At 35.9% G+C, this 14,512-nt stretch overlaps 1 pseudogene; it reads left to right on the top strand.

Moving 5' to 3' along the window:
- Positions 1-834: 834 nt before the first annotated feature.
- On the top strand, positions 835-1,495 carry LOC138155366 (jupiter microtubule associated homolog 1 pseudogene; annotated as a pseudogene).
- The last annotated feature ends 13,017 nt before the right edge of the window (positions 1,496-14,512 follow it).

Genomic DNA, 14,512 nt, shown 5'->3' on the forward strand with positions numbered 1-14,512 from the left:
CTCTCAAGAAAAAAATTAGCATTCATTTTTACAGATTTTTGAGTTCCAAGTTTTTCTCCCTCTTTCCCTTCCTCTCTTCTGAAAATAGTTGACAGTTTGATATAGCACATATATGTGCTATCATGTAAAACATATTTCTATATTAGTCACAGTTGTGAAAGAAGAAACAGATCAAAATTTTAAAAAACATGAGAAAGAATAAAGTAAGTGAGAATATATGCTTTGATCTGCATTCAGAGTCTGTAAGTTCTTTATCTGGATATGGATAGCAATTTTTTTTTCCATTAGTCCTGCATATTTGTCTTCCATCACTGTGTTGCTGAAAAGAGCTAAGTAATTCATAGCTGATCATCATACCATGTTGCCGATACTTTGTACAATGTTATCTTGATTCTGCTCATTTCACTTTGCATCAGTTGATACAAGTCTTTCTAGGTTTTTCTGAAATCTGCCTGTTCATCATTTCTTATTGCACAACAGCATTCCATTACATTCACATACTACAGCTTATTCAGCCATTCCACAGTTGATGGACATCTCCTCAAATTCCAATATTTTGCCCCCAGGGAAAGGGCTACTATAAATGTTTTTGCACATTACATCCTTTTCCATTTTTTAAGATCTCCTTGAAATACAGACCTAGTAGTGGCATTGCTAATCCAAGGGTTTGCACAGTTTTGTTGCCTTTTAGGGATAGTTCCAAATTGTTCTCCAGAATGGTTGGATCACTTCTGCTTACTCTGCCATCTTGGCTCCTGGAGTGTCTGAAACAGTAAATTTCTCTTATAATCTAGATCTTGTTAGATTAAGAATTGTACACCTTGAGTCAGTGATTGTGTTCGGTTGGACCTTGTGGAGAGCCTCGCCGCTCTCTGTTCGCCTATTTGACCACCCCAGCCCCGGTCTGGCTCCGGCTACGTCATGACCGCCACCACCACCTTCAAGGGCTTCGACCCCAATGGCAGGAATAGCTCCCGGGTATTGCGTCCTCCAGGTGGTGGGTCTAATTTTACTTTGGGCTTTGATGAGCCTACAGAACAACCAGTGAGAAAGAACAAAATGGCATCTAATATTTTTGGAACATCTGAAGAAAATCAACTTTCTTGGGCCAAGTCAGCAGGGGCTCAGTCTAACAGGGATAATTCTGAACCATCTGGACTCCAAAGAAGAAACTCTTTTGAAGCTGGTCCTGGAGAGTTTTTAGGTCCAAAGGGAGAAGGTGATATACATGAAAATGTGGAGGCAGACTTACAAGTTGACCTGGGACAGAATGAAGAGAAATCTGTGCCTGCTGCACCTGTTCCCAGTCCAGTTGCATCAGCACCAGCACCATCCAGAAGAAATCCACCTGGTGGCAAGTCCAGCTTAGTCCTTGGTTAAATATGACTTTTTTTTCCTCCCCTCCATGCTTGTGAACTGCACAACTTGAGCCTGACTGTACATCTCTTTAAAATTTCTTTCATTAAAAAAGCACTTTATGTAAAAAAAAAAAGAAGTGTACACCTTAAAAAAAATGAATGGGTTAGGAAGCTGTTAGGTCATTCTATCAGTCCTTCTGACCATGTGTTCTAATATTCTGAAGCACTGTTTTGCCTATATTTAAGATGAAGTTTCACCTAAAATTATTTGTATCATTTGTGAAAAGTGTAAGATTTGTTAACTAAGCTATTTGCAGTTATTGTTATAATGTTAAAACCTATCAAGTGTTTACATAGGTATTTTAAATTGTATGAAGAAAGACCTTGCAAAATCTCCTTTGTAAACCTACAAGTGTTCTTAGATCCATCTAGTCACAAATTCTTATCAACCCTGTGCAAGAGTTTTCTGTGCTGTGGATTTCCTTCAGAGTAAACACTTCCACAGGTTTGATTGGCTGGTACAAATGAATAGAGGTGGAAACAAAATGCCAAGTTTGAGGAGTGGCTAGCAAGTCTAAATTGCTATGTAGAATATGGCAAGATGAATAATGTGAAAAGGAAACTAAAAGTAAGTTGGGGAAAAATTGGAGAGGATAAGGTAAGGGATTGTAAAGCCAATCATGAGCAGTTCTCCTCCAAGGACTGCTACTGTAAATATCTTTAAGGATCTAATCACATAGTATAGTGATATCTCTATTCAGCAATAAACTAAAGCATAACATTCACAACAACTTATTACATAGTCTTAAACAAAACATATCATTCAGTAAGTTACAATCTCCTTAGTTAATGCAGAGTACCCAAGAAGTCTTCTTTCATCTTAACTTGAGTAGGCTGATTTGTAAACCCCACAGCTCCTCTTCCACTGGCTGACCACTCCCAAGTCTTGTCTAGATTCACAGGTAGGCAACTCTCCCAGCCCTTGTCTGGATTCACATGACTCTTGCCTGGATTCATGACTCTTGCCTGGATTCACACTAGGCAACTCTCCACTCTTGCTTAAAGGTAGTGTTCCACTCCAAATTCTCTGGAGTTTGTGTTTCTAGGAAGATGAAATTTTAAAAAGCTACAACAATATTTACACAATTATGGTTAACAGAACTACAACAATATTTACACTCATTGTCAGCACTGTCATCTTGATCCACTTTCTGTCTGACAAAGTAATATAAATCAACAGACAAGGCTTCTGAGAAATCAAATACAAATCAACAGTAAAGTTCCAGGACTTCTGTAACAGCATCAAAATCCTCTTTCAGGGCTTCTGTAACAACAGTAAAGCACTCTTTCAGGACTTCTGTCTAAGAACAACAGACAGGGTGTTTTGTCTGACGGAACAACAGACAGAGTGCTGACATCACAAACATTCTCTCAGTTCACAGAAAGTAACACAAATCAACAGAGCACCGAAATCACAAGCATTCTCTATCTCAGTTTCCAGAAAGTAACAGATTAACAGAGAGCCAAAATCACAAGCATTCCACTTCTTAGTTCTGCTTGGTCCCAGCTCTGATTGAGCTTTTCTCTTCTCTGCTCCTTCCTGTTCCACCCTTCCATTTCCACTCTTCTGATTTTGCTCTTTCAGCAAGCTCCTTCAGTGGGCTACATTTGATGACTTTAGGCCTATTAAGGGCAGGGAAGGTCTTCAAATTCTCTGAGTCCAGGAAAGAGTTGTATGAATCCAGCCAAGAGCTAGGAGATTTGTCTACCTGTGAATCCAGGCAAGAGCTGGGAGTGATTAGATCCTTAAAAGTTATTTACAACAGCAATCCTTGGAGGAGAGCTGCTCATGATTGGCTTTACAATCCCTTACCTTACCCTCTCCAATTTTTCCCCAACTTAACTTTAGTTTCCTTTTCACATTATTCATCTTGCCACATTCTACATAGCAAATTAGACTTGCTAGCCGCTCCTCAAATTTGGCATTTTGTTTCCACCTCTATTCATTTGTACCAGCCAGTCAAACCTGTGGAAGGATCTACTCAGAAGGAAATCCACAGCACAGAAAATTCTTGCACAGGGTTGATAAGAATTTGTGACTAGATGGATCTAAGAACACTTGTAGGTTTACAAAGGAGATTTTGCAAGGTCTTTTCTTCATACAATTTAAAATACCTATGTAAACACTTGATAGGTTTCAACATTATAACAATAACTCCAAATTTTAGCTTAGTTAGCAAATCTCATAATTTTCACAAATGATACAAATAATTTTAGATGAAACTTCATCTTAAATATAGGTAAAACAGTGCTTCAGAATATTAGAAAATATGGTCAGAAGGACTGATAGAATGACCTAACAGCTTCCTAACCCATTCATTTTTTTAGAGTACAATTCTTAATGTAACAAGATCTAGATTATAAGAGAATTTTGCTGATCAAGACATTTTGCATTGACTGATGAGATTGTGACTTACTGTTACCTAGGGGTAGGTGGCATTTGTACTTTTCTTTTTTCAATCATCCTTAAGAATGATTGGAAGCCAGCCTCGATTTAAGATGAAAGAAGACTTTACTTGGACACTCTGTGTTGACTAAGGAGATTGTAACTTATTGAATGATATGTTTTGCTTAAGATTATGTGGCCACCTTAGTAATAAGTTGTTATGTTGTGTTGTGAATGTTGTGCTTTAGTTTCTTGAAACTTATGCTTTAGTGTATTGCTGAATAAATAGAGATTTCTGTATACTGTATGATTAGATCCTTAGAGTTATTCACAGCAGCAGTCCTCAGGAGAGCTGCTAGTGATTGGGTTTAAAGGGATTTATATTGATTGTGTAGTCTAGGCAATAGGGAGCCACTGAGATATTTTGAGAAAGGATTGACATTGTCCATCTGTCCTTCCAGAATAGTATTTTGACAGGTATATGAAGGACACACAAATACAAAGAATTCTGATGATATTTCAATGTCTTTTCATGGAATAAAGATAGCCTTGGAATTTTTGAGATTATGTCAGCAAGCTCTGGAAAACTTTGTGATTCTAGAAGGACATTCAGTATGGTCCAAGTGACATACTAGATCTTGCTTTCCAAGATCCAACTTAGAAACTATTTTCAAGAAACAGACAACCTAATTATAGTGAAGCTCATCACGAAAAGACTAGCAGACAGTGAATTCTGGTTCAGGTTCAATTTTGTGGGTACATGATTTCATGGCAACCTATTAAAAATGAAAAATGCAGACTGGTACTCAGTCCTGTGTGGCATTCTTCAGTTTCTGTGTTAATGGTGCCAAAGAAGTAAAAAAAAAAAAAGGGAAAAGAGGGACTCTCAAGTCTTTAGACTCTATACGCATCTATCACTGTGGCAATGCCTTCCCTTATGTAGGATCCTCAGAAATATCCTTGTTTCAAGATACTTTGTGGGTCCATATCCACTCAGTGTTATGGTTCATAAGTCCCATTCAAAGAGGTTGTTTTTACTAGTCATCCAGAGGATGTAATTATTTCAAAGCAGTCATTTAATGAAATTGCATAATAGATGAAATAATAAACACAATTTTCCTCCAAAAAACTGAAGCTCATTTTCCCATAAATACAGATGCCATTGGTGGGAGGAATGGATACATGCAGGGAACTTGTGAACACAGATAAAATTTATGCCTCTGATGTTCCTGGATCACCAATATTTTCTGATCAAATCATAGCACTGTTCTCACTGGGACTTTTCATTTTTGGTCTTTGTGTTCAGTGTCTAAGAGATGTATAATCTCTACTGCATACATGGACATAGCATGCTGTCTCTGCCAACTGCTGCTTCCTGCTGGGGTTTTTTTTTTTTGCTTTTTTTAGAGGGCAATTGGAGTTAAGTGACTTGCCCAAGGTCCCATGGCTAGTTTTTGTGTTAAGTGTCTTGAGGACGGAATTGAACTCAGGTCCTCCTGACTCCAGGGCTGGTGTTCTATTCACTGTACCACCTAGCCGCCCTACCTGCTGGTTTCATGTGGTTGCTACTGAGCAACTTTCATTGATCTTATGGACATGGGCTTCTATTGGTATGAAAAGAAGTGAGAATACCAAAGGCTTGAAAAAATATCAGCAACCATATCTCCTTTCAGAAGGCAAATAAGAAAATATCATTAACTACTGAACAATATGCCATCTTTACAAACTCTTACAAGAATAATATTTACCTGTATTGAGAGTAGTCTTTAAGAAAGCATAAAAAGTGAATAAACAAACTTTCACAAATGGAATTTTACAGAAGACCACATCTTTATAGATACACAAATTACTGAAAGGCACTAGGAATATTAGATCACACTATACCTATCATTTTTGACTATTAAAAATCATTTGATTCAGTAGCACAAAATGGTCCTTAGAGATTATTCCATAATTGTCTCCCATGCATATGATAAAATCCTACAATATTCCCTGAAAGAAGTTACAACATAAATGTTCAATTATGTTCTGATTATTAATATCAAATGATGTATAAAGTAGGAAGAAACAAAATAATTATGGCTGATATCGATAGAATACATTTAAGTTTACACAGCACTTCATATACTTTTTGTAGTGAATTTTCCATATGCTTCTGCTTATGAATAACACTAATTATATTGGGAACTAGTACATTTTGAAGTTTCATTTAATCAAATCCATAATCATTTAAAAGTATTCAGTATACATAGGAAAATAAATTTTTTAAAAAGTTAATAAAGAATATTTCTTGTCCATAATAAGCTTTGTAATTGGTAGAATAAGACATGGAGTTGATCCATCAGGACCTACATATTGGACAAGGAGCTAGGCCAAAAGAAGATGGGAGAGAGAGAGCAGGCTGGATTGCATTTGGACAATTGTACAATGCTTTTTAGAACCTAAACATCACATTTCAAAAAACTATAAAGAAAAAACTGCCCCAATATCTTAGATCCAGAGAAATAGACAGAAATTGAAAGAATCTAGCAATCACTTCCTGAAAGAGATCCCCAAAATGAAAACTCCCAGGAATATCGTATCTAAGTTCTAAAACTTCCAGATCAAGGAGAAATTATTACAAGAAGCCAGAAACAATTCAGATATCATGGAGCCATAGTCAGGATAACCCAAGATTTAGCAGCTCACATGCTAAATATATCAAACATGATATTCCAGAAGGCAAATGAGCTAAGAATATAGCCAAGAATATTCTGCCCAGCAAAATCAAGTATAATACTGCTGTTTTTGGAGCTAATTCTGGGGGGTGTCTCCCAGTTTTCAGTGCTTCCAAGGTGGTGTGTTCTGGGGAAAGTTGTGGTCCCTGCTCTTTTGGTCTGTACCCTGATCTTTATGAAAGAATGGCCCTTGTTCTTCCCAAGGCTGAAAGCACTAATACTCATCTCTTCTCTGTCTTCTTGACTCCAAGACCTCAACCAATACAAAATTTTAGAATATTTAAGAAAACTAGGCCATTTTGATACATCATTAACCTTTAGGTCTAGCATTATAACCATGTCTTCCTAGGGCATGGTGACATATACATATAATGCCAGGGAGGTTGAAGATGGTGGATCTTTACATATCATCAGTCCTTTTAAGACATTATAATAATGTCTTAATGTCATAGATTTTTTGGTATCACTGGCAGAGGCAAGATACTAAAATTGTGCACTATGAATCTGATCCAGTGCTGCAATTCTTAAGTTTTACTATGGCCCAGGAATAAGTAGCCCATGGTTCAGTATCCAACTTGTCAAGTTCATAAAGTTAGCATCTAGTAAAATGTCATGTACACTGTACCACTGTGCTTTTAAAATAGTAGAAATTTGATATTTTTAAATTGAATGGAATGGAATAGAAAGGGTGTTGAGGAAGTATTCATAGTAATAGCAGATGAAAAAGCTAGGTCCCAATTAGTACAAATAATGTGTTCTAAGAAGTGGTTGCATACATTCAAATTTGCACTATTTAAGGTATAATTCTTTCCAATATGGTAATTTTCTCTAAAAAGGAATACATGCACATGCATACACATATGTATGCATAATGCACATATGTGTTTGTGAATTCTAATAATGTGATCACTTCACAGGATTAATTATTCTTTCTAATTAGGATATAGCTATATATTAATCATCCCTCCAAGTATTTTCATTCTGATAGCATTATGGTATATAATAAATATCTGTTTATTGAGAAAGCTAAACAACCAGAAAGTTGGAATTGCTAGGTATGAAATAAAATTCTGTCATTTTCATGAGAAAAAAAATGAAAAGGAAAAAAGAAAAAAAAACCCAATTCCACAAAACATGCCTACCACCTCTGCAGTAACAAAATCAAATATGAGAGATTTACTTTCAAGAAACGACTTCTAGAGTCATTGAATCAATGCAGATTCAGACCAGTCTCCACATTGTCTGTTACAATCCATAAAATTGTAAGCTCCTTGAGATTAGAGGCTATCTTTTGTCTTTTTTGCATGTCTAGTGCTTAGCACAACGCCTTTCACATAGTATCTACTTAATAAATGTTTATTGAATTTATTGTTGAATTGACTCTATGTTTACAGTATTATTAAATTAAAATTGCTTTTGTTTATTGTGACACCTTTTGAATCTTCTGAGAAAGACTAAATTATCACTATTTTGGTTTTAGGATTAAATTTATTATTGTTTTCAGTCATCTTCAGTTGTGTCTGACTCTTCATGATCCCATTTACAGTTTTCTTGGCAAAGATACTAGAATGATTTGCCATTTCCTACTCCAGCTCATTTTACATATGAAGAAACGGAGGCAAGCAGGTTTAAGTGACTTGCTTAGGGTCTTATAGCTAGGAAGTGTCTGAGGCCAGATTTGAAATCAAGAACATGAGTCTTCCTGACTCCATGTCCACCACTTTATCCAATGTGCCACCTAGCTGCCCTAAGATATTACATCCTAATTCTTTGAAAATCAGTAATTCATAGTTCATATTCTTGGTTGAATAGCCTTTTCCCTTTATCATAAAACTTCATCCTCTAACCATATTAATGCTAGTGAGAGAAAAATAAAAACAAAAACATTGTTCTTAGAGTTAGAGTACTTGGGATTCAAGTCACAGGTTTTTTTTCCCCCCCTGTATTAGTTGTGTGACTTTGGAATCACAAAATCTCTAAACCTTTGTTAAATGCAGACCATACAGTGGAAAGGACAGAGGTTCTGGAATCAGAGGATCTTGGTTTAAATCTTGACTCTGGTAATTGCTATATGTGATCTTAGACAAATCATGTAATATCCCTGGACCTCAGTATTTTCATATTTAAGTGAAAAGTTTGGATTAGACTACCTCTGAGCACATTGTAGCTCTAAATTTTTTAACCTACTTGTTCTTGCCCTACCTACTTAATTACTAATTTAGGATGATTAAAAAGTGCTCTGTATATTTGAAAATCCTTGGTAAACTCTAAAGAGCTATATAAAAATGAGGCCCTATTACTAGGATCTTTATAAAAAAATCATTATAATAAAAAATTATTAATAATTTGATGTGACATTGCTCAAATTACTTTATACAAAGGTAATTACATAAGCCTAGTTCTTAAAATATACAAGGTAAGACCAATGATGATTGAAATAAATGACCATGTGGAAGCATATTTTTCAACCTCAAATGTAGTAAGAACTGGGAAAATATATTTTCTACTGACTATAGCTCTGATCTATCTAATCACATAGGCCTTCAGTTGCTGAAAGCATGATTACTGAGAAATCAGGAGGCAACAGAGGATGGGAGAAGTAAAATGGAGGATGAGGTAGAGCCAATTTATATTCAAGATAATGGGAGAGGGCAGGAAAACCAAGTGCTTCAGAGTCCAAATCCCCACCAATTACCACAGCTCCAATCTTCAGCTATTCCCCTTCCTTTCTTTTCCATTCTTCACTGGTTACTACCCTAATCAGAGGTATGATGGTAAATATTCAACAACTGACTCTCCAATGGGGTAGCACACTTTCGTTTCATCTACACTATTAATATTTTTTCCCATCACTATCTTAAATCCAGACAATCAACAAAATGAAAAACCAAGACTGGAGAGTTTGCCAATTTCCAAGGCATACATATTCGTACTGAAAATTTAACAATCTGCTTATAGAGGTGGTGATACCCACAGCCCTGACCCTAATTAATTATCAAACATATATTTCTATGAACATCCCTTTAATTTTGGGGGGAGAAGAAAGAGGATGTAACCCAGGGATATTATAAGAAATAAAAATCTGTGTTCTTAAAAATTTAGAGTACAGATACAATTTCACAATAAATAGACTAGTGGCCCATGAATATGCTGGTTTAGGGAGCAAAAAACTTTACAGCAATTGCCAATTTCTGAGATTCAGGTGCTTACATTGAAAATTTAACAAGAGGCTCTTTGAAAACCCATTAGAGCAGACTCAAGCACATTCTTGGTGATATGGCAGTCAAGAAGGTCAATACATTTGGTTGCATTAAGAGAAGTTTATTGGCAAGGATAAGAGGGGAGAACAATAATTTTGATATACTTTGTTCTCCTCAAACCACATCTGGATGATTGTGTTCAGTTCTGGGTGCCAAATTTTAGGAGTTACATTGATAAATTTGTGAGGCATATTCAGAAAAGAGTAATAGGAAAAAAGCATAATAAGAGGGTCAGGAATTTTAACACTTGCAATGAACTGAAGCTGATGAGAAAAGTAAGGATGGGAAAGAATATATTTTTTTCAAAGCTATATTGGGTTAAAAAAAAAGATGTCCAGGGGCGGCTAGGTGGCATAGGGGCAGCTAGTGAATAGAGCACTAGCCCTGGAGTCAGGAGGACCTGAGTTCAAATCCAGCCTCAGACACTTAACACACACACACACACACACACACACACACACACACACACACAAACTAGCTGTGTGACCTTGGGCAAGTCACTTAACCCCAATTGCCCTCCAAAAACCAAAAATTAAAAAAAAAATTTTTTCCAAAGAAGGGATTAAAGTGATGCAACAGTGATAACAGAAGACAGACAGAAGGAAAAAAGCCTCAACTTATTTTGTTTCTATTTTCTCTGCCATGAAGTTTGGTCTTTGAGATGAGAAAATCAAAAAAAAAATTGCTTATTGAAAAACCAATACTCAGCATATATTAGAAGACAGTAAAGGAAACCTTTCTTAATGGGTAGAGTTTGAAACACTTGACCCAATCAAACTATATCCTATGGTACTGAAAGAATTAGGATTGGGAGCCAGCTTGATGATCTTTGAAAGATTCTGGAAAATGTAAGATGTAGCCCAGGGTAGAAGAGGAAATGTTGGTATGACTTTCAAAAAGGGAAGAGATCTGAGTCTATGTACTATGGGCTGTTGAGCTTCACTTTGACTCCTGGCAAAATTCTAGAATACAGTAGTGAATATATGGAAAAGAAAGTAGCGATCACAAAGAACCACCACTGCCTCATTTGGAACAGTCAATGATGGATAAACCTAATTTCCTTTGTTGACATTGATATTGAACTAATTAATCAGGGAAATACTATGGTCCACTTAGATTTTAATGAAGTGTTTGACTAAAGTTCTCACACTGTTCTCCTGGAAAAGGTGAAGAAATGTGGGTTGAAAATAGTACATTTAGATGAATTTGGATCTGGTTGGAGGGCTAGATTCAAAGTGGCCATTAACAGTTCAATGTCAACTTAAAAAGAGGGCCCCGTCAGGATATTCCAGACTATGGCACTGTGCTATTTAATATTTTTTATGAGTGGTATCGATAAAAGTATAGATGGTGTGCTCATTGAATTTTCAAATGAAACACACATAGAAGATGGATATCTTCTATATTGAATGAAAGAGGACTCAAAAAAAGATCTTGATAGAAAAGACCCTTGGGCTGAATCTAATAAAGTAAAATTGAATAGGGATAAATGTGAAATCTTACACTTGGATCCATAAAATCAACCTCACAAGTATAGAATGGCAGAAGAATGACCAGAAAGCAGTTCTTGTGAAAAGGATATGGAGGTCTTAGTGAACTGCTATCTAAAGAAGCATAAATAGTGCATACAAAGCACAAGAAAACTTCAGAGGGAGGCATAGAATTCTACAATAGAGAACAATAGATGCTTTGTTCCTGTCAGATTGTATTCAGAGGATTTTCAGTTCTTTGGGCCACATTTTGTGAAGGATGAGGTTAAAATGAAAAGTGCCAAGAGGTGGATCATCATGATGGCTAAGAGTCTCAGGTTCATGATATAAGAACACCATACTTACATCATTGAGAGCAACCATGCTCTTCCATAAAATATGACTTGACGCTACTATCAGAAAGAGACAAAAAGGCTAAATGGAATATTACTTTACTACTTTTGCATTCTTTTTCTATTTCTCCCTAGTATTTTTTTTCAATAATGGTATTTAGGTCAGGATGTCCTCTGTCTCCACAGCTACCCTTCTACCTGCAACAATAAAATTGACTAAGTAAGATGTGTGCTTTAAAATCCCCATCATGACCTAGCACTCTTTTACTTTTCCAATTTAATAGATCCAAGAAATGGAAGGCTTCTTTACCCTGCCTCCCACCCCTATTTTTCAAGGAGAGATGCTTCTTGAAAGTTTCATCCTTTCAGAGAAGTATAGAGAAACTCTCAAAATATAAGACTTTGGAAACTTAGGGAGGGAATTGCCCTAATTTATGGAATGAAGAAGCACCCAGGAGTGCAAGAACTCAGTAAAATCAAGTACCAGATTTTGGGAGCAACTTCCTATGAGACCATCTTGCTACAGTCTAAAATAGATTATGCCTAGGGCTCCTTAGTAGCACCCCTCATTATATTGTTTTTCAGACCTTCTTGCTTAATAAGTATCAGTCCCACATCCAGAATTCTGGGTTGATGGGTTACCCCAGCTGGGGAGGTGTCCGCTGCAAGTACTTGTTCCTTATTGCCTCTCTCTCTTGTCCTCCCTTGGGTGTCTTCATTTTGGTCCTGCAGCTAAAATGTTTGAAATAAAAGGAGCTTTTGCTTTCAGCATTAAAAATAATTGTTTTCCAATCCAATTTTTAGTTTTGTGGAATAAATAGCCTTTTATCAATAATTTCTAAATCACATTTATTATTTTTCCCTTTGTCTTAGTATTAATAACAATAATACCTTCTTCAAACTTTCCTATTTTTGTTGAGGGGAGCACCATGCTTCCCAGTCTGTTTCTGTCTCCCTCTCCCTTGGTCCCTTTCCCACTCCCCTCATTCTCTCCTTAACAACTCCTGTGGGTTCAAAGACCATTTATATGAAGATTATTCTCAAATCTATCCCTATCTTCTCCTTTTTTCTAGTACTGCATCACAAACTGCCTATTGGGCATTTTAAAATGGTAGTCCTATGCCTCATATGCACTCCTTCCTCATTTCCATCTCTTAGAATATTAATCCTCACCCATGTTCTGGTGCCACTTTTCCTTTGAAGTGATCCCCACAATTTAATCTTAATCTCTATAAATTCCATTCTATTTATCTGTGTATATGTGGCATAGCCCATGCCCACCCTGACTCAGTAGAATGTAAGTTCTTTGAGGTCAGGGGCTGTTAGTTTTTTTTTCTTTATAGCCCTAGAACCTAACACAATTTCTTGTTCATGGGAGGCACTTTTTTTTTCAAAATTGAATAGGGCACTTTCTGAAAAAGAGTCTAGTTTTTAAATCAAAGCAATCAGTCAATCAGTCAAGCAATGGGCTAAGACTCTGAGCACACAAAGAATGGTAAAAGCCAGTTCCCACTCTCAAGGAGTTCATTGTCTAATGGGGGAGACAACATGCAAACAGTTATTTACCAACAAGATATAACCAGAACAAATTATAAATAATCAATAGAGGAAAGGTGCTAGATTTAAGGGGGACCAGAAAAGGCTTCCTGATGAAGATAAATTTTGTATAACTAATCTTATTGCTATTCTGCCATTTATTATTAACTGGTCCCCTCTCCCCCATATTCAACATTGAAGTGCCAGTTCTACTGGGGCTTTGTTTATCTTGCTCAAAGAATCCTAATAAAACATTTTTATTTCAATTGTGTTCCCTTATAAAATATGTATTTTCTAATGATTTGTATGTTTAGCAATGTAATACATGAATAATGAGCATCATAATTCAGGACAGAGAGAAAATACAAGAACAAAAACCTACAGCAGAAATTCAAAATAATCACTGATCTGAAAGTAATTTTGGAGAAAACACTGTGGGTGTGTTTAACTTGGTACAGTGACACATTATATATTGACTCATTAATGAAATATGACAAGGCTCATTTCCCCACTATCTATCTTTTAAAACGTGATAGTGAAATACTCACATTATGTGTTCATTTTAGCAAACACATTTTTAATGTTGCTATTTTCCCCCTGCAGTCACTGATTTGGCACATACTGGGAAGCACATGAAACTCTACATGTAATTTACAGCAGTAACTGATGCAGAGCCATTTTTCAAGGTAGCAAACCTTTAGGGGAGCTTATGCTAACCATCTATAAAATCCCTATTTTCTACTCAAATAAAAAGGAGATAGTTATTTATTATCTGCTTGCTCATACAAATATATCTTCATCCTCTAAACTATGATCTTATATTTTCTTGAAAAAGAAAGTTCTTGCTACTTATCTCAGATTCTACAGCCCTATCCAAGATAGGAAGAATAAACAAGTGCTTTCCCTCCTTATTAGAAATGCCTTTGTTAAAGAAATTATTTAATTCTATAATATTGTATCATATACTTTGGTTTTAGGGGATGTATCCATTCACTGAATAAATATAGATTTATTCAATTTTAAAATTTGATTAAGAGAGTAATTTAATTACAGTTCTTTTCTAACTAATTTACATTCATTCAGCTCTGTCATTAGTATATACCATTACAGAATTAGACCTTAACAAGAATATCATAAAGCAGAAATTACAGAGTATCTCCAAAAGAAATGACTGCAGAACTGTAATTGGTTATCTACTATAACAGTAGCAAACCCCAAACATTTTGAAATATAAGAGTTAGCATGAAGCATGAGTTGTCACGTATTCTATGCCACTGAAAGATTTCTGGAAGTCTTTCATCCTAAATAATGAAGAACTTAGTGATTCTTGCTGGGCAATAGGTCTCAAAGAAGTCCTTGATGGACTGAGCTAG

This window comes from Petaurus breviceps, unplaced genomic scaffold, assembly GCF_028583685.1.
Source record: "Petaurus breviceps papuanus isolate PSGF00001 unplaced genomic scaffold, PetGlider_PUasm1.0 91133, whole genome shotgun sequence".
NCBI classification, from domain to species: Eukaryota; Metazoa; Chordata; class Mammalia; order Diprotodontia; family Petauridae; genus Petaurus; species Petaurus breviceps.